The sequence below is a fragment of the Anas acuta genome, chromosome W (genome assembly GCF_963932015.1).
Source record: "Anas acuta chromosome W, bAnaAcu1.1, whole genome shotgun sequence".
NCBI lineage: Eukaryota > Metazoa > Chordata > Aves > Anseriformes > Anatidae > Anas > Anas acuta.
This window is the reverse complement of record NC_089016.1, coordinates 21472359-21499796: the sequence shown is the minus strand read 5'-3', so window position 1 is coordinate 21499796 and position 27438 is coordinate 21472359. Positions and strand designations below refer to the sequence as shown.

Sequence of the window (27438 nt, the reverse complement as noted above, 5' to 3'; positions counted from 1 at the left end):
TAGAGTCATGACCAGATATCTCATCGTCTCATAAGCCATTGCTACAACACTCAGTACCATAATGATCTGAAACCAGGGCCCGGAGAGGATAAACAACATGACAGAGAGCAAATACGGAAAATAATGTACTATAATACTCAATTTGGAAAACAGGCGCAGCAGAGTTGAGATTAAAGCAATCAGCATCATGACAAGTGACTATTAAGCAGGTCTAATCCTTACACCAATTTTAGTTTAACACACTCTGGTCAGATCTGCTGTTATCTCAACCTTTCGGGCCCCACGTTGGGCGCCAAAAAGACTGTCGTGGTTTAACCCGGCCGGCAGCTAAACACCACGCAGCCGTTCGCTCACCCTCCCCCCTCCCTCTCTGGGACGGGGGAGAGAAATGGAAAGTGAAGCCCGTGAGTTGAGATAAAGACAGTTTAATAAGACAGGAAAATAATAATAACAAAAATAATAATAATAATACAATGGTGATAATAGGAAAGTAATAATAATATGTACAAACAAGTGATGCACAATGCAATTGCTCACCACTCGCTGACCGATGCCCAGCTTAACCCCGAGCAGTCCGGCCCCCTCCCCCCGGCTAGCCACCCCTATATATTGTTTAGCATGACGTCAGATGGTATGGAATACCCCTTTGGCTAGTTTGGGTCACCTGTCCTGGGTCTGTCCCCTCCCAGCTGTTACTGCACCCCCAGCCTGCCTGTTGGCAGGACAGAGCAAAAGGCTGAGATGTCCTTGGCTTAGTATAAGCACTGCTCTGCAACAATTAAAGCATCGGGGTGTTATCAGCACTCTTCTCATTCTAAGCCAAAACACAGCATTCCACCAGCTACTAGGAAGAAAATTAATTCTGTTCTAACTGAAACCAGGACATCTATCCACCCCTTCTTCCATACCATTTATGTCATGCTCAGGTTACACTCTTTTCCATACATTCTAATTAGTCACCTATAGTAATCATGGTAGTGATAACATACAGTATTATATAGTAATTAACATGGTACAATTCAGTTCATGGGCTATTCTCACCCAGTATTAAATCACCTTGAGGTACACACCGGACCTCTCCGTTCTTTTGCATCACCCACCAAGTGTATCCAGGTCCCTGAGCGAAAGCAATTCCACGAATGGGTTTGCCTTTTCCTGAGGCAGGAGTAGCCCAGACTGTTTTACCCAGCATATTTCTTACATGCACTACAGGAACTTTATCCCCATCTACAGTACGTAACAGGTTTGATTGGGCAGGTCCAGCTCGGTTGGTAGATCCCCTAGTATTGACTAACCAGGTGGCCTTTGCCAAATGCGTATCCCAGTTTTTGAACGTCCCAGCGCCCATTGCTTTCAAGGTAGTCTTTAACAGGCCATTGTATCGTTCAACTTTCCCGGAGGCTGGTGCATGATAGGGGATGTGATACACCCATTCAATACCATGCTCTTTGGCCCAAGTGTCTATAAGGTTGTTTCGGAAGTGAGTCCCATTGTCTGACTCTATTCTTTCTGGGGTGCCATGTCGCCATAGGACTTGCTTTTCAAGGCCCAGGATGGTGTTCCGGGCGGTGGCATGAGGCACAGGATATGCTTCCAGCCATCCGGTGGTTGCTTCCACCATTGTAAGTACGTGGCGCTTGCCATTGCGAGTTTGAGGGAGTGTGATGTAATCAATCTGCCAGGCCTCTCCGTATTTATATTTCAGCCACCGTCCTCCATACCAAAGAGGCTTTGACCGTTTGGCTTGCTTGATTGCACCACATGTTTCACAGTCATGAATAACCTGTGCTATAGCGTCCATGGTCAGGTCCACCCCTCGATCACGAGCCCATCTGTATGTTGCATCTCTACCTTGATGGCCTGAGGTGTCATGGGCCCATCGGGCTATAAATAATTCACCTTTATGCTGCCAATCCAGGTCCACCTGAGCTACTTCAATCTTAGCAGCCTGATCTACCTGCTGGTTGTTTTGATGTTCTTCAGTAGCCCGATTCTTGGGCACATGAGCATCTACGTGGCGTACTTTCACAGCCAGGTTCTCTACCTGAGCAGCAATATCTTGCCACAATGCAGCAGCCCAGATGGGTTTGCCCCTACGCTGCCAGTTGTTTTGCTTCCATTGCTGTAACCATCCCCACAGGGCATTTGCTACCATCCATGAATCGGTGTAGAGATAGAGAACTGGCCATTTTTCTCGTTCACCAATGTCTAAAGCCAGCTGAATGGCTTTCACTTCTGCAAACTGACTCGATTCACCTTCTCCCTCAGCAGCTTCTGCAACTCGTTGTGTAGGACTCCATACAGCAGCCTTCCATCTCCGATGCTTCCCCACAATACGACAGGACCCATCAGTGAACAGGGCATATTTCTTTTCATTCTCTGGTAACTGGTTGTACAGTGGGGCTTCTTCAGCACGACCCACCTCCTCCTCTGATGATATCCCAAAGTATTTGCCTTCTGGCCAGTCCATGATCACTTCCAATATTCCTGGGCGACTGGGGTTTCCTATTCGAGCCCGCTGAGTAATCAGTGCAACCCACTTGCTCCATGTAGCATCAGTTGCATGATGCGTAGAGGGGACCCTTCCCTTGAACATCCAGCCTAGTACCGGCAATCGGGGTGCTAGGAGGAGCTGCGCTTCAGTACCGACCACCTCCGAAGCAGATCAAACTCCTTCATATGCTGCCAATATCTCCTTTTCAGTTGGAGTATAGCGGGCCTCAGATCCTCTGTATCCCCGACTCCAAAACCCCAGAGGCCGACCTCGAGTTTCCCCAGGTTCTTTCTGCCAGAGGCTCCAGGTGGGGCCGTTCTCCCCGGCTGCAGTGTAGAGCACATTCTTTACATCTGGTCCTGTTCGAACTGGCCCAAGGGCTACTGCATGGACTATTTCCTGCTTGATTTGTTCAAAGGCTTGTCGTTGTTCAGGGCCCCATTCAAACTCATTCTTCTTGCAGGTTACTTGGTAGAGCGGGTTTACAATCAGACTGTAATTTGGGATGTGCAAATTAATTCTGTTCTAACTGAAACCAGGACAATTACCTCTTCTGTCAGTACTCCAAAATCCCTTCCCTCAGGCCAGTCCATGATCTCTTCCAGGATTCTTGGCTGGTTGGGTTTCCCCATTCGAACCTGCTACGTAGTTAACGCTTACTCCATGTAGTAGTGTGTAGTGGGAATTTTCTATTTGAACATCCAATGTAACAGGTAGCTGTGGTGCCAAGAGGAGCTGTGCCTCTGTACCAACAACTTCTGAAGCATCTCGAACCCCCTCAGACACTGTTAGTTTCTCCTTTTCAGTTGGGGTGTAATTGGCTTCTGATCCTCAATAGCCCTGGCTCCAGAACCGCAGAGGTCGACCTCTAGTTTCTCCTGGGGTTTTCAGGTGAGGCCATGCTCCCCTGCTGCAGTGTAAAGTATGTTTTGCACAGCTGGTCTTGTACGAACAGGCCCCAGAGCTACTGCATGAGCTATTTCTTGTTTAATTTGTTCAAAGGTCTGTTTTTATTCAGGGCCCCACTCGAAACAGTTCATCTTTCAAGTCACTTGATAAAGAAGACACACAAGCTGACTAGCACATGCCTAGAACATGCATTCTCCAGAATCTCACAAGACCTAAGAAAACTTGTGTTTCCTTTTTGGTAGTTGGTGGAGACATAGCTGTTATTTTGTTGATCATATCCATTGGGATTTGACGATTTCCATCTTGCCATTTTATTCCTAAAAACTGGATCTCTCGTGCAGGTCCTTTGACTTTATTTTGTTTGCAAATGTTAGGGCTTTGTTTCCACCCCTGGGGCAGCCGATTCCAGGTGTACTGGACACCCCTCCAAGTAAAAGCAAACTGTGGCCTGCACTCTGCTGCTAAAGGGATGGAGAAAAATGCATTATCGATATCAATTGTGGCGTACAACTTGGCTGCCTTTGATTCCAGTTCGTACTGGAGTTCTAGCATGTCTGGCACTGCAGCACTCAGCGGTGGCGTGACTTCATTCAGGTAGTCCACTCTCCATTAGACTTTCATACTGGCCATATGGGACTATTAAAAGGTGAGAGAGTCTTGCTGATCACTCCTTGACTCTCCAGTTGGTGAACCAACTCATGCATGGGAATCAGGGAGTCTCGGTTGGTGCAATATTGCCACCAGTGTACAGTTGTGGTAGCAACTGGCACCTGCTGTTCTTCGACCCTCGGCAGTCCTACAACAGAAGGGTTTTCTGAGAGACCAGGCAGGGTAGACAGCTGCTTAATCTTCTCTGTAGTCATAGCAGCAATGCCTTTTGGATCCTTGAAGTGCCCTCTCTTGAGGTAGTCTGTGCCAAAGATGCATGGAATCTCTGGGCCAGTCACAATACGGTGCTTTTGCCACTCATTCCGAGTTAGACTCACTTCCACATCCAGTACAGTTAACTTTTGGGATCCCCCATCACTCCAGAGATACAGATGAGTTCTGTCCCTTGGTAGCCTGATGGTATCAAACTTGCTCTTCATTTACAGTGGGAGGGACTCTGCTCCGCCAGCCCCCGCCTAGAGGTTCAGAGACTTGAGAGATGTGGAAAGCCTGACGGCCAGTGAAGACTGAGGCAAAGAAGTTGTTAAGTACTTCAGACTTATTCATGTCTTTTGTTACCAGTCCTCCATCTCCATTTTTCAGAGGTGGTACACTCTCCTTAGTCTGGTGACCAGTGTACCTGTAGAATCCCTTCTTGTTATTTTTTTGCATCCCTCACCAAGTTTAGCTCTGTCAGTACCTTGGCTTTCTTGATCCCATCCCTGCACGTCTGGACAGCATTTCTGTACTCTTCCCAGGGCACACAGCCCTATTTCCACTGCCTGTGCAGTTCCTTTTGCCTAAGTTTGACCAGTGTGGTGTAATTGCCTAAAGTAACTAGGAAAATAAAACTAATATTCACTTAGAGTTGGAATGATTTGGTAAGAATGGCTGAACTTCAAGCCACTTCTGTCCAGACAATACAAATCAGTTGCCAGATAACTAACGGATCTACTTACAGTAGGCCAACTGAAATTAAGACAGTTTATGCTGACTCTTCCAGACCACAAAATTATAGTCACAATTTTACTTTCACCAAACCGATAATTGTGTACTGTCTTTAGGGTTATAGAGGCACAGAATTCAAAGGATAAGAAGCCTCTGCAAATATTTGAAACTGTACCATCTCAGCCTCCCATTAGTCTAACTCCTTCCATCTTCAACACAGATCCTTACCTAATTAAAAATGTGGGACAACAACAAATTCTCTTTAACCCTAGTTGGTCTCTAAAAAAGGTAGAACTAGCGCTGCACATTAATATCTCAGAATTCAACTCAAAATGTACCACCTTTTTGAGAATTGCCTACACCGGCTGGTTAGCATGGTTACATGGACGTTCTCTGAAACAATCTCGGCGCATGCCATGGGATGCAACTGGGTTATTGGGAACAGGATTAGGTATATTAAATAGCATTGATGCTGAGGTCCTAATGAGTAGAATAACTGCTACTACAGATGACCTAAGGTAATTGGAACGACCAATAAAATCATCAGACATCTGTATCAGACATTTTACCCCACTGGGAACAAACTGAAGAAAATGATCATCAATTAATTGTAAATGCCCTTGAAAAAACCCAAGGCAATACCTCCCTTGCCTTGAGCTGCATCCAAGTGTAGTTACGGCTACAGTCTGTAGCAGCAGCTATTATTAGAGAGGGAGAAGGAGGAACTTTACCCACTGAAATTCAAAAACTGATTTAGGATAATGCTTCAGAATTTGAAAAGGAGCTTCAAACATGGTGGCAATTAGTCAACTTTACCTATTATGCAGAAAATGATAAAATTATTGCCTTTATACTTAACATAAGCAATGCCACCATATGCAGTGTATATCCAGTCATTGCATTAGGACTCAGTCATAATGGAACTATATTTTATCCTAAGGAGCATAAAGTATGGGCCCATCAAAAGGGAGGAAAGTGGCAAACAATTGATGTAGATGCATTTACTGTGCATGAACAAAAAGGCTTCATTTGTGAAAGTAACACACTCGAAGCCCAAGACATTTGTCTTGACACTGAACAAAATATTTGCCACTTTGAGATACATCCTAATGAAACCCTTGAAACTGTACTTGTATATATTGGGAAAGTCTCTGCATGAGAACTCATTGTGATTCTATAGTCATAGATAATACAATGGTAAATACAAGTGATCACTCTAATGTTTGTGTTTGCAATTTTACCAAAATTCTAGGATGTGATTTTAGTTACTCAGCTCCTGCCACCTCTTATCAACATTCAATTATACTCTGCTTCATGATCTGCTGCCTACTCCTATTGGAATGAACCTTACCTTGGTGAAGAAATTACTGTTACATGAAGACTTAAAGTGGCTGATGAAACAAGTTCAAGAAAATGGATGAAAGACTCTGATTACCGTCCGTCATGATATAGAAGAAATACATTGAGTGATGGAAACAGTAAGGAAAGGTGAAAAACACGACTGGTGGGACACTTTGTTTAGATGGTCGCCACAGGAATCTTCAACAAGATGCTTCACCCTGTTGTCATTTTGTTAATGTTCACTGTATTATGCTTTATGCTGACAGTTAGTTTGTATGTTAAACTCTGGATTATGATGAAATGTTTAGCATCCCTGCACAATGTACATACACTTGATAAACCTCATCCCGAGAATGTATGTGATATCCCCAACATATTCCAAATGTCATGATGCTTGAGTGACTATAGTCACGGGGTGGATTATGTGGTGCAATTGCCCAAAGTTACTAGGAAAATAAAAGTAACATTCACATTTTAAAGAAAATTTACAGCACTGAAGAGGCTTTCAGGGTAGGGTATAGCTGCATTACCTGAGCGTTCCCTAGACTTCCAACCTTAGATGCTATCGTGCTGGGGAAACCTGGTGTGCTAGCTCTAAGGAACAGTACAGAGTGTAGAGTGGAATGGAGACACCACGGCTGGGCTCTGTGACCAGGTGGGGACGTGATTGTTCTTCTGCACACCGAGACTGATAAGCTGCACTTTTTGCTACCCTGAGCCAAGGACCTGTCATGTTTTGACAAATGCTGTACCCTAGTGTACTTTTGCTCATTATAATATCATTATAATACCAAAACGCACCTCCATCCAAAAAGCTACCCGCCTCCAAGGTGCGACCACCCCTCACTGAGCATGCGCTTTGAATTTCTCAGAGCCTATACCTTTAAACGAAGATGGAAAACTTTTCACCAATCATAACTAAGATATGCTTGACTAGAGTCACTCTAGCTCCACCTGAAAGATAGAAAATAATATAAAGTGGCCTAAGAGAGAGGGGATGTTAGGGAAGATACCATCACGAGGACCTCCTGACTTCTGGGATCAGTCGACGGGCTGAGCCTCTCTTCCCCCCCCTATTGGGCCACCTTTGGGTGAGATTTGAACACTTGGTTATACTGGGTGTCTCCGTGGAAACTTAGAAATCTTTACAGAGTCTTTGTACCTTTTAACGCATTAATTTCCAGGCTGTGCACCTGTGTATTTCATGCATGCTAGCTTGCTTTTGCAGACAGTAAATTATCGCCGGCAATTCAAAGAACCTGTGTACCTGTTGCTGTAATAAATTGCACTTGATTGCACTGTTCCTAGCCGTGATAGTTGTCATTGAACGCAACTCGAGTAAGGACATGTTATGTTGTTGGTGAATCCGTGACCGTGGTAGTTCAGTACTCTGAATCCAACCAGACCTATATTGGTTATTTGGCTACACCCCTTAACACGACACCCATTAATCACATGTACTTCAAGTGACTAGTATGGCACCCAACGTAGAACATCTGCGCTTTACAGGTACCTTCCAAAACAACGGTATACCAATCAAACAAAATCCCCAAAAGAATACCTTTGCAAAAGATGGCCCTTGTCTGTCCCTGTGGTGAACCAGCTGAGGTGAGGAGTCCCTCCAAGAATTTCCTGGGGCGCACCTAGAGAGTCCCACTTCTCAGTGGCTCCCGCAGCCGAACAGAGGGGGTCCCATCTGGGTCACCAAATTGATGCAGTGAAAAATCAATAACCAAAGTTATTAAGAAGGTATTCTTTATTACCGCGCTGGGTGGGGGGGGATTGCTCTGCCTAACACACACGCCAAGGGTTACTGGCAGTGTGCTTATATTAGTGGGATATATACATATTCATCTAATTTCCTGTAAGTGTCTTGCGTATTCAGGTCTCCGAAGAATAATTAACATAGATTCCCACCCCTATTTGTATGTGTACTGGAGTCCTCAGGTAGTCATCTTGCGTATTCTGGTGGTCTTTTGATGAAGGCCAGAAGTCTTCCTCACTGCTAGACTTCTGACCTTTCCTTTCTTTGACAGACTTCAGCAGTCAAGTTCTTGCTGGTTCTCTTATCTATGCATACAGTCTTTTACGCCCTTATCTTTGGAGTCGTCCTGTCCTTGATGTTAACATACAATAGCCTTATCTACGACCTACAGAATCAACATCCTTTATCTTGTTCCCTGTCTCTGAAAAAATATATAGCAGTAATACTTAGTAAATTGCTGTTCAACAGCAGTCATTCCTTGGACAGCTACAAATATTTCATAGAGAGAGGTTTCTGTTTTTTCACCTCCTTTGCAGTTCCGCTAATGCAGAAATATTGTTTTTAAATTGTAAATAATATAAAAAGGCGAGAGGACTGAAATATATCCATCCTACAGCAGGGTGCATTTTATGTAAGTTTGCAAAATTGCATATATCTAAATTAAGTCCCCAATTTCATCACCTTTGTATGCTTACGTAAAAAGGTATCCCAAAGCAGAAACTACTAAAACACCTACTACCACAAATATTACTGTAAATTCTTGAGAAAGAAGATTAAAAGTAAATTCATAGCAACATCACAATAAAAAGTCCCTGGAAGCAATACCCCACTATATTCAACATTCTCAGAGCTGATGCTGAAGATAAACCTACTTGCTTATCTTAAACACCCACCAATAAATAATGTTTCCCTTTTAAAGCCCTGTTTAAACATTAGCATGCAGGGAGCTTCAAGTTTAGAATACTCTGCTTATATATTTATATATTTGAATGTAAATATACACAGTGTATTTAGGTATAACAGATATGGGTTTCTTTGGTAAGCATAAGTAGTTCTCAGACTTCTGTGCATTGGCATAAAGTCTAACTCTGGGATCCTGGCCAATATTAATGCATTAAAATTAGAATTTGGGAGTGGAGGAAAAAACACTATCACCTCAGAATTCCAAAGGGACTGGCATATTTAATCACAAGTCTGGTGAATTTCAGTAGAACATCACCGAAGGACAGTTATGCATTATGTAATGCTCATAAATAAGGGGGAAAAAAAAAAGAAAAAAAAAAGATTAGATAACCTCGACCTCAATATTATGCAAAGCTTTAGCACAAATTTTGAAGGAGAAAATAAAAGATGGAGGTAAGTGCAATAAAATGCTTCATGGATATACCAAGAGTAATTTGCATTACACAAAGTTTTCTTTCTTTAACTGCCAGGCTGAAGGTTACTAAAATGTACTCAAAGACGCATTTTGGAACTATCCAGTTCAATATTTTTAACAGCAATCTTAATCAAACATTTTTCCTATCCTTAAAGTTGGTTGATGCCACAAATGACGGTCACAGACAATGCAGTGAATTATTAGGACACTGTAGGGGAAAAAAACGTACAACCTTAAGGACTGAAAAAATAGGAAAGGGACAAGATGCCACAGTACTAAGTCATATAATTTCCACATAGAGTCATCAGTCACTAGGCAGCTACAAAAAGGGCTAGTGGAACACTAAAGTGTAACCACAGACATTTCCAAGAGAAACAAGCATATAATCATGACATTGCAGAAGCCACAAAGAGATCTCAATTTGAATTCTAAATATAGCTACATGTTGTCACCCTCTGTCATTAAAAAAAAAAAAAAATCAATTCAAACTGAAGCAAGTTCCAAAATCTATTAATATAATCAGGCACAAAGGAAAAAAAGAAAACCTGATATACTAGAAGGAAAAAGAATTTTGTTTTGTCCAACAAATTAAAAGAGGCAACACTATAAAAACAGAAGGTGAAAGGGGGGGGAGGGGGGGACACAGGGACGACAACACCACTTATGAGAAACAGTAGCAATTAAATTGCAAAACAAATGAATAGAACAGTCAGAGAGAAACTGATATGGGAAACCAAGTTTCTAACCTGAGCTGGTGAAACAGAGACCCTGACAAATGGAGCAGAAAAATTTAGCCAGCTTTAATACAGCATTGGCTCAGTTTTTAAGGGGTATTATTGCCTATAGTTGCCAGTAGGAGCAGGAAACAATTCAGTTACTATGCTTTATGTCTTCATGTGTTCCAACGTAATCAAGAGTAATAGCTCTAAGAAGAGCATATACAAAACACTCAATGCACCAAACTGGAAAAAAGTTGAAGACTTGTCCTGGACAGGAAAAAACAATGATCTAATTAATTTCAAAAGCTTCTACCAGCACTTTTTTTTTTCCTTTTAAAAGTGGTATTCCCATATGCCAAACTACAAGTTGCATCTCAGATCATTTGCACCTAGTTGTAAAGCTGTGGGGTGGCAGAACAGTCTGATCATCATTTATAAAAAACAGAAGTACTGGATGTCAAAAGGGACCTGAACTTTGAAAAAAATAATTCTTCATACAAGGTCAACATCAGGAAGCACTGAAATAGATGCCCAGAGCCTGGAGAAGGATAGGTCAGCAGGGAAGCACCTGAAGAGCAGCACAAAGGAATTCCAGCCACTACAGCCAGTAAGTCAGCCTCATCAGGGGCCCAACTTAAATGCCTCTATGCTAACGAACATAGCATGGGGAATAAACAAGAGGAGTTAGAGATGTGTGCATGCCTGCAGGGCTATAATCTTATTGGCAACACAGACACATGGTGGGATGGCTCACATGATTGGAGTGTTGGAATGGAAGAATATAGGCTCTTTAGGAAAGACAGGCATGAGAAACAAGGAGGGGGTGTTGCCCTCTATGTCAATAACCAGCTGGAGTGCATGGAACTCTGCCTGGGGATGGATGAGGAGATGACAGAAAGCTTATGGGTCAGGATTAAAGGGAGGGCAGGGACAGGTAACATTGTAGTGAGGGTCTGCTACAGGCCATCCAACCAAGAAGACCAAGCAGACGAGGTGTTGGGAACTGGCATACAGGACGTGGACATGTGCCCATGGAACAATTGTTCAATCTGAGCTTGCTTTAAGCAACCAGGGGTAAAAAATCTCAGGGCCTGCTGTAGCTGAGCAAACCAAGCTGCCAGAGTAACTGTGAGAAGCTCCCACGACAATGACTCCGACATCGCCCAATTAAGGAACTCAGAAAAATACTGTTACCAGCAGCTGGCTTCAAGGACAAGGTTTACGTGACTGCTAATCACAAGGGGTTCTTTTCTTGCAGGTGGGGTTGTTTTCTTGTATCTGTTTGTCTGAGTGCTTTTGACCAATGATTTTGTGTGAGACACTGTCCGCCCCTGTTAAGTTCACTATAAAAGTTAGGCTATTCGGGCAATAAAATGAAGCTTGCTGATCACTCATATTGAGTGCGCTTGTCTTCCTTCCATCAACAACAATGAGGCCCTCTATAGACAGATAAAAGCAGCCTAACATCCAGAAGTCCTGGTTCTCATGGGGGACTTCAACCACCCCAATATCTGTTGGAGGGACAATACAGCAGGGCATAAGCAATCCAAGAGGTTCCTGGAGTGCATTGATGTAACTTCCTTCTCCAGGTGGTGTTGCAGGAAGAATGGCTGAAAACACGACAGACACCAGATGGTCAGATCATGTGCCATTTTATTACCCGAATAGCCTAGCTTTTATAGTGAACTTAACAGGGGCGGATAGTGTCTCACACAAGATTATTGGTCAAAAGCACTCAGACAAACAACTGCAAGAAAACAACCCCACCTGCAAGAAAACAACCCCCTTGTGATTAGCAGTCACATAGACCTTGTCCTTGAAGCCAGCTGCTGGTAACAATATTTTTCTAAATTCCTCAATTGGGCGATGTGGGAACACAGTCATGGGAACTTCTCATAGTCGTCCTGGTAGCTTGGTTTGCTCAGCTGAAGCAAGCCGTGGGATCTTTGCTGTTTCAAAAATCCCTCAACAATTCCCCCTTTTTCTTTTTGAGCAAACCAAGCCCGATGTAACAGTTTTGCAAGTAACCCTTTAACCACATTTATTACAATACAACATGCAATAATGATTAACACCACAATAAACAAAATCCTTAATCCCTCTTTGACTAATCCCAGTAACCATCTATGCATTTCAAACAAATCAGTGAGCCATGAATATAGAACACTCGTTTTTGGCTGAATCTGTAGGAAAATCCATTCCAGAACTCAAAAATGCTGCCCTATCATTCCACCCTTGCCATCACCTGTGTCACTTATACTACTCCTATTACCCGTGCTATTAGTGTCAGTGGCATCCTCCTGAAACCGTTTCTGTCTTTGTCGCCCCTTACTCTCCCCATTTTCTTTTTGCCACTGACCAATCACCGCAAATGGATGAGACACATGATTGCTAATTAGGAAGGAGAGTGCAACGTCTACTATACGTCTGCAAGCAATGCCGGCTGCAACCTTAGAAGCTATTTGTGAAAGAGCCTGCCGTTGGTCATTTGTTAGTGTAATCTGCGGCTCTGCACTCCTGCCCCGCAATAAAGGTAGTAATATAGCTAAGTCGTCATTAGTAATCCGTACAATGTGGTGACCACACTGAATATTATCCAGGAACATTTGTACATCTGTCAAATTGTGTAACACCATAGTTATATCACCTATCTGGGGATGAATAGTAGAGTCTGATATTTTCCATCCCAAGTATAGCCATGGCTGTTTCTGTTGAACCTTCTCTGGGGCTATCTTCAACCCTTTTGCTTCCAAAGTATCCCAAATAAATTTTCAAACAATAACAATGGGGAAGGAGTTAACAATAAGCGTGCCAAGTTTCGACAGTCAAGTGGACACATTGTTTTTGCCTGAAAAATCTATTGAATTATCTGTCGAGCCACCTGGGATTGTAATCCATAGTCCAAAACCATTTTTCGAGCTTGTTGTAGAAGCTTGCAGTCATGTGGCTGCCACAACCCGGTGACTTGCACAGGGTCGATAATAATAGGGCAGGCCAAGGTTGTAGCATGCCTATGCCCCTCTATGAAAGCATCACGTATAACGTCGGAGCACCTGTCCCTCCTTGGACAGATGGAACCTGCTGTAACAGCCGACGTTGACACGGCGAGGGGTGGCCCAGCAGTCTGGAGGGTGCCCTCAAGCATGCTCATTATTTTTCCTGAGGAAGTGGAATCCAGGTGGTGGGAAGCGAATGTGGCACTCAGATCCTCAGAGGAGCCGGATCCGTCCAAAGACACTTGTTGCAAGGTGCTCACAGTGCAATGGTTTCCCTCTAGTGAAGACCGGAAAGTCAAAGCCTCAAGGATTTTTGTGGGCTCAGCTGGAGGGTCCAGAGACACAGGATCAGAGCACCCTAACCTGTGTTCAGAGCTTATGGTTGAAAATATGTCTTTTTCTGCAGAGAGATTCCAGCTTGATGGGTCAGACATGAGCTTCAGTGTGTTCTGAGAAAGCAGAGATTTGTCCTCTCCATCCTCAGTGAAGGTGTCATTGACAAGGACGATGCTTGTTGTAGAGAAGACACGTTTGGTAGGTCTTGTTTGACATAGCTGCCTGAAACCAGGTGCAAGAAGCATAGATTTCTGGTCTATCTTCTCAGGTAAAGAAGTCTGTGTTGCTCTGGACTTCAGAGAATTACAGCTCCAAAGAGATTTGAAGGGAGAAATGCTGGTCATACCTTGCAATGTATCCTGAAGGGCTTTAATTTGCTCCGTCAGCCTCTGATTACAGTTTTTCAGGTGGTAGTTTTCTAGCTCAAGCTCTCTCAGCTTAGATGTTACCCACTCCTTGATCTTGGCAGCTTCCTCTTGAACAATTTTGAGTTCCTCAGTCCTCAGCTGTTTCTGTTTTGCTAGCTGAGTCTCCAGTCTGTTAATCAGGTCTTGTTTTCTTTGCAGTGTACCCATCAGCTCCTTCAGTGAAGGTCGATTTTCGCAAGCTGCTGCTGCACCTCTCATTGGCAAAGCATCCTGAGTGGATTTATTGCTGCCTGGAAGCGGCACCGATGCTGGCAGCACAGCTTTATCAAGATTTTCCGGCTCAGGGGGTGGGAAGGGCAGCCCCCACTCCCCATTAGCACTCTGCTCCGATAGTCCCTCAGTTATTTCTGCCGCTGATTGCTTTATTGGAGAGGTCATACCCCGAACCGGGGTGGGTGCAGGAACCGATGATAAAGATCGTGTCAGCCGCATTCCTGAGGTCTCAGGTTTCATACTCGGCGGTCTGTCAGTCCCAGACAGTACTGAGAAAGCTTGCGCCGCTGCCATAGCCGGCTGCCGTTCGGTTTTTATACCACACAGCGCATTAAGCACTGCAATCCAGGTCGTACATAAATCTTTATCGAACTTTCCACTTGTGATGGTTGTATCCCGTAAATGATCTCCTACGAGCCGCCACTCATCTGGGCTAAAAATTAGAAGGATTTCCTTTAGAAAAGCCTCCTTCTGGGCCCAGTGTACCAAGGATTTGATCTGTTTTACATTGCAAGATATGCTTCTCTCAGAGAGAATGCTAGAGAGAAGCTGCATAGCCGCTTCCTCCTCCATGGTTACGTCAGACGGGCTGCAGGGTCGTGATCTCCGCCCCTCTGCTATGTGCCAACTCGCCACACGGTGCGGTCGTCTGCCGTTGTTCACTGACGCCTCTGGTCTCCCATAGCAACTCGATCCCGGATGTCCCGCGTCTCACCGCGATTACGTCACTTTTCCGCGTCCCACCGCGATTCCGTTGTTCCTCCGTCTCACCGCAATCCGTGTCAATCAATCAATCTCCACGTCTCACCGCGATCTTTATCAGTCAGTCAGTCTCCGCGTCTTACCGCGATCATCTGTGTCTGGGTCTCTCCGTGTGTCTCAGGTCTCTCAGCGTCTGTCGGGTTTCTCAGGTCTCTCAGGTCTCAGCATCTCTCAGCATCTGTCAGGTCTCTCAGCGTCTCTCAGGTCACAGCCTGTTCGGGCGCCATATGTTGCAGGAAGAACGGCCGAAAGCACGACAGACACCAGTATGGTCAGATCATGTGCCATTTTATTACCCGAATAGCCTAGCTTTTATAGTGAACTTAACAGGGGCGGATAGTGTCTCACACAAGATTATTGGTCAAAAGCACTCAGACAAACAACTACAAGAAAACAACCCCACCTGCAAGAAAACAACCCCCTTGTGATTAGCAGTCACGTAGACCTTGTCCTTGAAGCCAGCTGCTGGTAACAATATTTTTCTAAATTCCTCAATTGGGCGATGTGGGAACACTGTCATGGGAACTTCTCATAGTCGTCCTGGTAGCTTGGTTTGCTCAGCTGCAGCAAGCCGTGGGATCTTTGCTGTTTCAAAAATCCCTTAACAAGTTTGGGCAATGTTTTTTGATGTATTTAATTATTTTTTATTGATAAGAGTTGGGTTGCAACTGCAAAATCTATGGTCACCCTCCAGCTTCGAGTCAGTGATCATTTATAATGGCTTTTACTTAGCTTTGTCTTCATACTAATTTTTTTGCAATGTCCACATTTCAAAGTGAAAGTTTGAGCAGCTAAAGCATTTTTGAATAAACAACAGGAAAACTGAAATATTTGTTTTGGTCATAACAATTAAATTTCTAAGGAATTAATTATGTAAGTAATAAAGAGGTTAGCCTTAAAAAATATCTATATCCTAAAAGCTACAAGTTTTTTAAAACTATCACAATCACAGTGAAGATAAAAAGAAGATATTTAATTTATTGTTACAAAGCATCAAACATGGCTATCACTATATTCATAAATAAATAGAATAGATATTATGTATTATAAAATTAATTACCAATGCCTTTTTATTTGATTATTATCACTACTGGTCTCATATCTTAACAGCATTTTACAAATAAATATTAATGCTTTGTTTAAAACTTTTAGTTGAAAGTGATATGAAATACACTTTATTGCAAAACAAATTGAGTTCAGTATTAATGCTTAAATTTCTTTCAACATTTTGCTGTCTTAAGATGCCTTAAAAATAACATATGGGTATTAATGCTACAATAGAATAATTACGATCTACAATTAAAAAAACAAAACACCACATGTCACTTACTACAGAGTCGATCCCATAATTCAAATGATTAAGTGTATTTTCATAGCTTTCTGAATTAAAATGCAATAGAAAAAATATTTGGAAGTTTTATCTGTTTGGAGATAAACTTTACAGCATGATTTATTATATATTTATATATATATATATTTTATATATATATTTATATATTACAGATTTATTCCCTAGGGGAGCTGTCGCATTGAAAGGACGCTACTGGATATGTGGAAGCCAAGCTTATAGAGTGCTTCCTTTTAATTGGGCAGGTATTTTTTATGCTGGACTTATCACACCACTATTCTTTCTGATAACAGAACTTGAAGGTAAAGGATTGGGAATCCAATTATATGATGACCTTAAAAGAGAAAATAGGACAATAGATATATCCCTAGCTTCCGGAAGTAACCAGAAAATGGGGTAAAGATGAGTGGCCTCCAGGGAGAATTATCCAACATTATGGTCCAGCCACTTGGAACCTGAATGAGGTGGTTGCAGGGAGCTCAGGAGCCAATTACAACCTAAGTCACATCATAAGGTTGCAGACAGTATTTGAAATCAAATTTGCCAATCAAACCACCAAGGCTCTTGACTTGCTCGCTGGTCAAGCCACAATAATACAACATTGCGTGGTCTTCGATTACTTACTAGCAGAAGGAGGAGGTGTCTGTGGAAAGCTGAATGATTCAAGTTGCTGTCTTAAAATTGATGATAACGGGAAAGTCGTTAAATTACAAAGGGAATTAGAAAACTAGCTCATGTACCCGTACAAACCTGGAAGGGCTTAAATCTTGAATGGAACATCTGGTCCTGACTCCCAGGACTAGCATGGGTAAAACAGATACTATTTTATTTGTGCTTGGATTCATCTTATTTATGGTGATGCCTCGTTTAATCTCTTTTATGATCAAGTTAATTTGAAAAACAGTAAATGAAGTCCTAAACTCTATGAAGACAGTAACTATTAATGGGCAAACAAAAGATTCTACTATTAACCTCTTTTCAGTGGTTTGTGGGGATAGGACAAGTGGTCAAAAAATGGAACACAGGAAGTTCCGCACCAACTTACGACAAAACTTCTTCAAAGTGAGGGTGACGGAGTACCCCTGCCTGCTCGGGGAGGGGTCGGGGCTGCGGTTCTGACCAAGCAGCTCTGTGCCGCATTATTTGGGGGGGAAGGGGGGTTTAGGGTTTGGCTCCGTTCGTCTCCCTGCCAGGAGCCCTCGCTGCAGCCGATCTGCGCGAGGTCCTCGTTAAAAAAAATTAAGGGCATTGGCAAATTGGGTAAGTATAAAAATGGATGTATTGCAATCATATTTTTCTCCAATTTAAATTTCAACCATTGCAAAAAGAACGTCTTTTCCTGTTGGCCAGTTGCTCCTATTACATTTACAGACTCAGCGCTTTTCCAGAATCAGTTTTTGAATTAACACAGAAAGAAGCTTCTGTATCCAACAAAAAAAAGTCCATGCCTCTCTCTTTGTTCCCTAGGTTCCCGTCATTCCTGCTCTGACTGTTGCAAGTTTATCCTGCAACCTAAGGCTTTTTTTTTTTTTTTTTCCCAATGTCCTTCCTTCTTGCAGTACGCACGCTGGTTCTGTCCTAACGTTCCTCTAAACCCTCCTAAAGTCCTCTCTTTACCTTTCTCAATTCCCCCTTCCCCCACCTCCTTCTCTCTTTCTGTTCTAGTGCAGCCACTGTTTGCCATGGCTATCACCTTAGATAACTTCTGTCCTTTAATTCAAAGATCGAAGCCGAAATTCCTTTAAGTGGTATATTCTTTATTGCAGCGCTGGATGCACGGGGGATCTCTCCACCTATCGTGCATATCCAAAGCGGAAAGCAGTCTTGAATTTATACAATCAATCTATCAATATTCTACAAGCACCTATACATATGCATTACCTATCCCCGCCTTCCCTCGCTTCTCATGCTAATTAGCCTTTTGGCACCTTGCGCCTGCGTAGAGCCTCCCAAGAATTGTGGGCAGGGGTCTTTGGGACGTGGGCAGGGGTCTTGGGGAGGAAGACCCCGAGTCTTCCTCACAGTGTACTTTTCACCTTTGGTCAGGAATCTGCTGAGTTGGCATGTTTCTTAATTGCAAGCGCTGGTTGTTGCTAATTCTTCCATTTGTTGTATCTTTATAATGAATTCCAATGTCCAGTTTTGAGATTTATAGTCCTTACATTTGTTTCTCTGTCCGTCTGCCGCTTCCTTATCATGAGTTCCAGTGTCTTGTTTCGAGATTTTTTTTTACCAGCAGGGCTAGGGAGGTGATCGTCCCCCTGTACTCGGCTCTGGTGAGGCTGCACCTCGAGTACTGTGTTCAGTTTTGGGCCCCTCGCTACAAGAAGGACATCGAGGTGCTTGAGCGGGTCCAGAGAAGGGCGACGAAGCTGGTGAGGGGCCTGGAGAACAAGTCCTACGAGGAGCGGCTGAGGGAGCTGGGCTTGTTCATCCTGGAGAAAAGGAGGCTCAGGGGCGACCTTATTGCTCTATACAGATACCTTAAAGGAGGCTGTAGCGAGGTGGGGGTTGGCCTGTTCTCCCACGTGCCTGGTGACAGGACGAGGGGGAATGGGCTAAAGTTGTGCCAGGGGAGTTTTAGGTTGGATGTTAGGAAGAACTTCTTTACCGAAAGGGTTGTTAGGCATTGGAACAGGCTGCCCAGGGAAGTGGTGGAGTCACCATCCCTGGAAGTCTTTAAAAGACATTTAGATGTAGAGCTTAGGGATATGGTTTAGTGGGGACTGTTAGTGTTAGGTTAGAGGTTGGACTCGATGATCTTGAGGTCTCTTCCAACCTAGAAATTCTGTGATTCAATTCTGTGAGATATGCAGTCCTTGTCTGGGGATTGTCCTTGCCTCCCCAATGCCTCCTTAATCACCTTCGCATCTTCCCTATTCCTAAATACTTTACACGCTTCATTCAACAACTTTTCTGGGTCTCCCAAGTCTTGTCCCTCCAATTTCGGTAATTTCTTTCTGATATCAGGGGCCGATTGCCCTAGAAAGAGGCTAGCCAATTGCCTCTGTTCGTCTTCCGAAGCCAGGTCCAAATTGGCATATTTTCTCATTGCATTTCAAAGTTAGGCAAAAATTCCGCAGGGGTTTCTTTCAGACCTTGCTGGATACTACACAGGGTTGAATGATTTATAGCTTTTGGAACCATGTTCTCAATTCCCAATTTAATCTGATTTCGGTATTTACATAACTGTTCATAATTTCTGGGGTGATTAGGGTCTCAGTGGGGGTCGGTCAGGGGAATGCAATCATCTACAGTTCCCTGAGTGGTCCCATTGGCAAGCTGAACTTGCACATGAATTCAGACTGTTTTAAGAATTAGCTGCTTTTCTGTTTCCAACATCTCCCCCAACATTAGATCAATGTTTCCCCAGTCTGGATCCTGATTTTTTTTTCTTCTCTCTATTAAGTCCACCATTGGTTACAATACTTAGTTATGGTCTTACAATTAACATTTCTTCCGTGTGGCCCACCAATGTCCTTCCAATGGGCCAAGATACAACCCAGAGGGGTCTTTTTATTAGTAGTACTCAAAGTTCTTCCTATTATGATGTCTTTTCTCAATCTCTTACGCTTCGTCTGTCTCCGTCCGTATTCCTTGCGGAATAGCGGAACCACGGATCGGGACTCCGCACTCGCTTCTCAGCGATGCTGCTTCTCACTCACACAGCACAATCACGCAATCACACAAAGAGGCCCCTTACACTTCTCACTCAAGCAACACAAAAATAACAATCACTACTATAAATAGTGTCACTTATTACAACAAATTTCCCAGCATAAATCATGATCCGTTAGGCATTTTCTGTTATTCAATGTCAAGAACACATTCAGAGTCAAAGTGCCAGAACAAATCCAAAACTAAACAAAGTTAAAACAACGTACCAACTAAATCACACCCAGTAACTAGTAGTACGGCACCCAAAGTAGAATGTCTTCCACGCTTTATAGGTACCTTCCAAAACAACAGTATACCAATCAAACAAAATTCCAAAAAGAATACCTTTGCAAAAGAAGGTCCTTGTCTGTCCCCATGGTGAGCCAGCTGAGGCAAGGAGTCTCTCCAAGAATTTTCCAGGACACACCTAGAGAATCCCACGTCTCAGTGGCTCCCGCAGCCAAACAGAGTGTATCCCACCTGGGTTACCAAACTGACACAGTGCTAACTCAATAACGAAAGTTATTAAGCAGGTATTAAAATGGTCAAAAAATGGAGCACAGGACGTTCCGCAACAACACGTGAAAGAACTTCTTCATGGTGAGGGTGACGGAGCACCGGAACAGGCTGCCCAGGGAGGTTGCACAGTCTCCTTCTCTGGAGATATTCAAGGCCCATCTGGACACCTACCTGGGCAACCTGCTCTAGGGAACCTGCTTTGGCAGGGGGGTTGGACCCTATGATCTCTCGAGGTCCCTTCCAACCCCTACAATTCTGTGATTCTGTGATTCTTTATTACAGTGCCGGGTGGGTGGGGGATCGCATAACACACACACCAAGGGTTACTGGTAGTGTGCTTATATTAGTGGGATAAATATGTATTCATTTCATTTCCCGTAAGTCTCTTGCATATTCATCAGGTCTCCAAAGAATCATTAACGTAGGTTCCTGCCCCTATTTGCATGCGTACTGGAGTCCTGGGTGGTCATCCGGCATACTCTGGTAGTCTTTTGCTGAAGGCCAGAAGTCTTCCTTGCTGCTAATCTTCTGGCCTTTTCTGTCTTGGACAGACCTCAGCAGTCAAGCCAGTTCTTGCTGGTTCCATTATGTATGCATACAGTCTTTTACTCCCTTATCTCTGGAGTCGTTAACATACAATTGTGTTAGCTAAGACCTACAGAATCAACATCCTTTATCTTGTTCCCTGTCTCACATTCTTGCTAACATTCTGAGCTGTAGAACTTCGGTTTTGTGGTAGGGTGTTCACTGATAACTAATGAATGCATGTTGACTAATATTTTTATAATATAGCTATAATAGTCTGATCTAAAACAGCAAAAGTTATACCCAAGTGTTAGAAATGGCTCAATCTTCAAAATAGGATTAAATAAAAAAATAGGATTTATTAAAAGAATAGAGGTAAGCAAACAGCGCTGGGTGCACCGGGAGTCTCCGCTCCACCAGGACGCACCCCAGCCACATCAAGTAGCTGATTTTTATACTCCTAGACTAATACATATTCATTACTACTTCTAAAAAAAAATAGGTTATTATAATTAGCTTCCGGGGTACAGTCCCTCCTACTGGAGCATGCGCATCAGTCTCCGGTGGTCCCTCTGGGGGTCTCTAGGGGTCTTTCATGCTGAAGGCTCGTAGTCTTTCTCTCCAAGCTTTTTTCTCGTCCTTCCCCTTTGTACTCCCTTGGCACCGTATAAAGTTTATAGAACATCCCCTGCAGGTCTTGTCTCCCAGCCGTCCTTCAGCTTCTTTTTTTCTTCTTCTTAATCTCTTGGCCACCTGGCCAGATATCAGAGGCTTGCATAGTATCCCATAACAGTCACTAGTTGTTATCAGTTGTTCTGAAACCCCCAGACATCAAAGACTTCATACAAACACAAATAGCTTTCTTATTGACACTTCACGAGTAATTAAAACATTCTTCACCAGCCATTCACAGGGACAGTCACACCTATAGCAGTGTTAAGTTAATCTCGAAGAAGACAGGAAAAAAAAGGCTGTAACTGTTAGAAATAGAAGTCCGGAATAACAAAAGCAAACAGGTTCATAAATTTGAGGAGTATTTTCTGAAGACTTGATAAATTGACTAGAATGAGGGGGGACACTGGGACACACTGCATCTGTGGTTCAAGAATTAAATTGCCAGTGCAGGGCCCAGAGGCAGACAGGACTGTTCTTTATGGACACGAATTGTTAAAACATTCCTCACACAAGCAATTGTGGGGAACAAAAATGAATCAGCTCTAAGTATGAGACTGCTAAAAGCAAAGGTTAAAACAGCTACTCAGGAATGTGAACTATGTTGTGAGGAGTTGGTTAAATATTGGTTCTGATAGCAATAGGTATGGATGGTGGGGAGAAATTATTCATTTCAGTTAAGACTGTGTGACTGGAGCTGCTGCTCTTTTGTGTGGTCCTGTTGGAAACCTTAGAGAAGAAGGATTTAAGCAATTCATATCTGAACAGATTTTTGAGGTCTCAGAGTGATGAAATATTTTTTCATCACAAGAATAAGTTTTATTCTTCCTTTGATCTGGGAACAGGACTTTTACGTAAAGAAGAAATACCAGACCTTGCTACTTAGTCTTTTTTCTACTACCAGAAGATGCCTGACCCTACTAGCTTAGTCATACTGATGTTAGGTTTGAATTTTTGTTTCTTGAATGCTTATTTTTTGGAGGATGCAGTTCACTTCTAGTTTTAGTTCATACTGTGAGAAACAAAGTTGTGTTTTTGCAGTAGAATGTGTTTTTGCAGTGGAAAATTGCACTAACCTTGCATATTCAGAAGTGATTGTGCAGGCGTGACAGTAACATAGCAGTGGGGAGTATGTTGCGCAGATAAGGGGAAGGTACCACTATCCCAAAATTAGGATAGCTAAGAAAAACAGGACAAGCAGTGCAAAATAAGTAAAAACAAAAAAAAACAAACAAAAAACCACAAAAACAAACAAACAAACAAACAAAAATGCAGGCCCTCTAGTCACTAGAGAAGAAAGAAAAATAAAAGAAAAATGAGAAATTAATGGTTGGTCAAATCAAATTGTACATACATGTATATGGATGCCCACCATTGCAATCACGAATAAAATAGCTTCACAGAAGTCCCTGTCTGAGAAAATTATTGAGGTATTTCTTGTTGCGAAGCACGGACGAAAGCACGACAGACACCAGCAGAGTCAGATCATGCTTCACCATTTTATTGCCCGAATAGCCCAACTTTATAGTGAATTTTACAGGGGTGGACAGTGTTTCACACAAGATTATTGGTCAAAAGCACTCAGACAAACAGTTATAAGAAAATAACACCACCTGCAAGAAAAGAACCCCCCTTTTTGATTAGAAGTTAGGAAAACAACCCCCTTTGTGCTTAACGGTCACGTAGGCCTAGTCCTTGAGGCCAGCTGCTGATAACAGTATTTTCTGAGTTCCTTAATTGGGTGATGTGGGAGTCTTTGCCGTGGGAGCTTCTCACAGTTACTCTGGCAGCCTGGTTTGCTCAGCTACAGCAGGCCCTGAGATTTCTAAGGCCTACTCTGGTTGCTTAAAGCAAGCTTAGATCGAACAATTATGTCAATTCCCAACAATTCCCCCGTTTTCTTTTAGTACAGGCAGTACTTGGTTTTACAGTAGGTGTCAAATATACAATATAACACAACTATATAACTTAACCCTAATAATACTATAATTACTGTAAGCATTTGATGGTAACACAATCTAATAGTAAGTAACACAATTTAATAGTAACACACTTAAACCTAAATACTTAATGGTGATCAACACAACTATGCAAATTAACCCGAATGATACTATAATTACTGTAAGCACTTAATGGTAACACAATCTAATAGTAGGTAGCACAACTTAATAGTGACACACTTAAACCTAATCCCCCTTTGACTAATCCCAGTAACCATCTGTGCATTGTTTCAAACAAATCAGTGAACTATTGATTAAAAGGATTGATATCATATTGAATCTTTCTAATAAATCTTTTGATAATTTTTGCCGGCCTGCACTGTGGTAACAATAACCTGTACTAAGGCTATATTCCAGAATCCTGCACTTTGGCAACGACAACCTGTACTATGGCTATATTCCAGAATCCTGCACTTTGGCAACGACAACCTGTATTATGGCTATATTCTGGAATCCTGCACTAAGGCAACGATAACCTGTATTATGGCTATATTCCGGAATCCTGCACTAAGGCAATGATAACCGGTACTATTACTATATCCCAAGATCCTGCACCATGGTGACAATAACCTGAACTATTGTTACATTCCGGAATCCTGCGCTATGGCAACGACAACCTGAACCATGGTCACATACACTCTCACTCACACAGCACAATCACACATACACAGCACAATCGTACATACAGAGCACAATCGCACATATAGAGCACAATCGCACATACAGAGCACAATCGCACATACAGAGGCCTCTGACACATCTCACTCTCAATCATACCACAATCTCATTCGTGCAGTTTGGCTGTTGACTCTATCTGCTGTTTACTCTTCAGTATTCTACCTCTGACGACAGTCACTTTTTGTTTTCAACGGCTGGTTTTATGCATCGGCTAGGCACCCAGATTGTACCTGTAGGGGAAGAAACACAAACGTAACCACGCCCCAGGTAAATCACTTCAGCAGGGCCTAGCCATTGCCCTGTTTTCATGTCTCTGTATAACACCTTCATGCGTGGTGGCTTAAAAGTTTCTGCCCCAGCATGGTGACGTACTATAGGAGGCTCAGTGCTGTCGCCAAACACACATAGATGGTTAAGTACAAAAAGAGCCTTCCCTATTCTTTCTTTTATGTCTTTAATGTCTCTGAACTTTTCTAAGTACCGTTTCACTGTCCCATTTGCTCTTTCCACTATCGCCTGTCCTGTGGAGGAGTGTGGGATACCAGTAACATGATTGATATTCCATAATTGCATAAATTGCTTCAGTGGCCTACTATTATAAGCTGGACCATTGTCAGTTTTAATAGTACTAGGTACCCCTAACACAGCAAAACAGCTAGTGAGGTGACGTCGCACATCCCGAGCTTTTTCTCCGGGCTGTGCAGTAGCCCATATCATGTGGCTATAGGTATCTATTGTTACATGCAAGTATTTTAACCGTCCTAAGGCTGCAACGTGCGTGACATCCATCTGCCACACTTCATTAGCTTTCAACCCTCTTGGGTTAACACCACACCCGAGTCCAATTCCTAAATTATGATGACTACATATAGGACAAGCCTTTACAATTGCTTGAGCATCAGCATTAGACAAATTATAGGCTCGAGCTAGTCCCTTCGCATTCTGGTGAAATATGGAATGAGCTTCTCGTGCTCGGCAAAATGGTGATAGTGGAGCTTCAGTAATTGTAGCAGCAACTAATCGGTCGGCTCGGGCATTCCCTTCTCCGAGTCCTTGTTCCCACTGATGACTGCGAATATGAATCACTGCATACGGTTCACTCCTCTGTGCGATGGCAAGCCGCAAGCTTATCAATAGTTGGATCAGTCGCCCATTCCGCACTTCTCGCAAACTTGAATCCTCAATGCGATTGGCTATGCCTACTACATAAAGAGAGTCAGATACAACATTCAACGGAACATCTTTCCATTTTACAAACGCCCATACTACTGCGAACAGTTCTAGTGTCTGTAATGAATCCTCTTTCTGAGCTTGCAAAATCTGATGCTGCCAGCCCTGCTCATCCTTCCATGTCACTGCAGCAGTTCTGGAGCGCTTACCTGCATCTGTAAAGACTGTTACTGCATCTGCAATTGGTTGGGGTGATCGCTTTGGTCTGCTTATCCAGCCCTGGTTTTTCATCCAGGACAAGACAGGAGATTGTAACGATTTTGCTATTAATGTGGCTCCATCCTGCAATAGAGCAGTTTGCAGTTCTTCAGAATTTTGTATATACCATTCCAGATCACTTGATCTTATAGGTAGCCATATGGTGTTAGGAGGGACCCCGTCTATTTGCAAAATTCTGCTTCGTCCCTTTTTAATTAATTCTGCTAATGTGGTGATTTTTTCTTGAATTGTCCGTCGTGGCTGCAACGGAGGAGCTAGCCATTCTAATACCACTGTCTCTCCCTGCTTCTCCCCCGTTTTTATTTTTTGCTGTGTTATTGCGCCCATCAAATATTGGGGGCCACACATTATTGTTAGATCAAGAGGCACACCCTCTATACGCCGATGTGTAGCCCGAGTTGTAATCATCGAGGCTATTAGTTGTAATACTTGCTTTTGTTGGTCTGTAAGCTGAATTGGTGCTGCGGGGTCTGTCCCTCGTAGCAAAGGTCGTAGTTGATTTAACAGTTCGTTAGGAATACCAACCACTGGTCGAATCCATTGCAAATCACCCATCAACTTCTGAGCGTCGTTAAGAGTCTTAAGGTCTGATTGTATTGTCAATTTCTGCGGTTGAATCGTAGCATCAGTGATATGCCACCCAAGATATTTCCATGGGCTTGTCTCCTGTACCTTCTCGGGGGCAACTACTAATCCTCTCTGTTTAAGTTGCTCCGTCAGTTCATCCTTTTGTTGTGAAGAAAATGGTGTTGACTGTGCTAATAGAATATCGTCCATATAATGATAGATTATTGTTCCTGACCATTTCCGTCGCAACGGCTGTAAAGCATCGTCGACATAGAGCTGACATAGAGTCGGCGAATTTCTCATTCCCTGCGGCAGGACCGTCCACTCAAACCTCTGGTCCGGCCCTTCTCGGTTTATTGCAGGAAGTGTAAAAGCAAACCTGTGCCTATCATTTTCATGAAGTGCAATCGTGAAAAAACAGTCCTTTAAGTCCACTATGAGTAAATGCCATCCCTCAGGTATCATCGCAGGATTAGGTAACCCTGGCTGCACTGCTCCCATATCGTACATCTGCTTATTAACTGCACGCAGATCGTGGAGCAGTCGATACTTTCCCGATTTCTTTTTAATCACAAAGATAGGTGTATTCCACGGGCTTGTTGACAACCTTAAGTGCCCCTGTTGAAATTGTTCTTTAACCAGCTTATGTGCTTGTACCAGACTTTCCCTTTTTAACGGCCATTGCTCGACCCACACTGGATTATCGTTCTTCCACCGGAGTGGGATCGGGAAAGTCCAAACAATGGCCATATCTATAAAGGGTGTTCTGAGGTAAGAACCATCCCCACTTGAGCAAGGATGTCTCGCCCTATTAGTGCGTGCACCCCATCAGGCAACGGAATAACAGAGACACAACATTTCACCACTTTGTCCCCTATTGTCCACTGCAGGGGTGGTGACTGACGGGCAAGTGTCAGGCCTCCGACCCCGGCTACCGTGGTATTAGTTTCAAATGTTGGCCAATGCCGCGGCCAGTTTTGTGTGCTAATTATAGATACATCGGCTCCTGTGTCAAGTAAGGCATTGATTGTTATGGTTTCTGCTTTATACTGCACTGTGACCATGTGTCGTGGTCTTTGCTGTAAC

General features: G+C 43.2%; 2 long non-coding RNA genes across 5 annotated transcripts in view; one reads left to right on the top strand and one right to left on the bottom strand.

Annotated features, from left to right (window-relative positions):
- Positions 1 to 7647, top strand: part of LOC137847047 (uncharacterized) — a 98700-nt gene extending 91053 nt beyond the window's left edge. For all 4 annotated transcript variants that reach the window (XR_011090749.1, XR_011090747.1, XR_011090748.1 and 1 more), the window contains one exon: positions 6252 to 7647. This is a non-coding gene — a long non-coding RNA (uncharacterized lncRNA). The remainder of the gene's footprint in view (positions 1 to 6251) is intronic.
- Positions 1 to 27438, bottom strand: part of LOC137847051 (uncharacterized) — a 750318-nt gene that overhangs the window by 28528 nt on the left and 694352 nt on the right. The window lies entirely within an intron of this gene.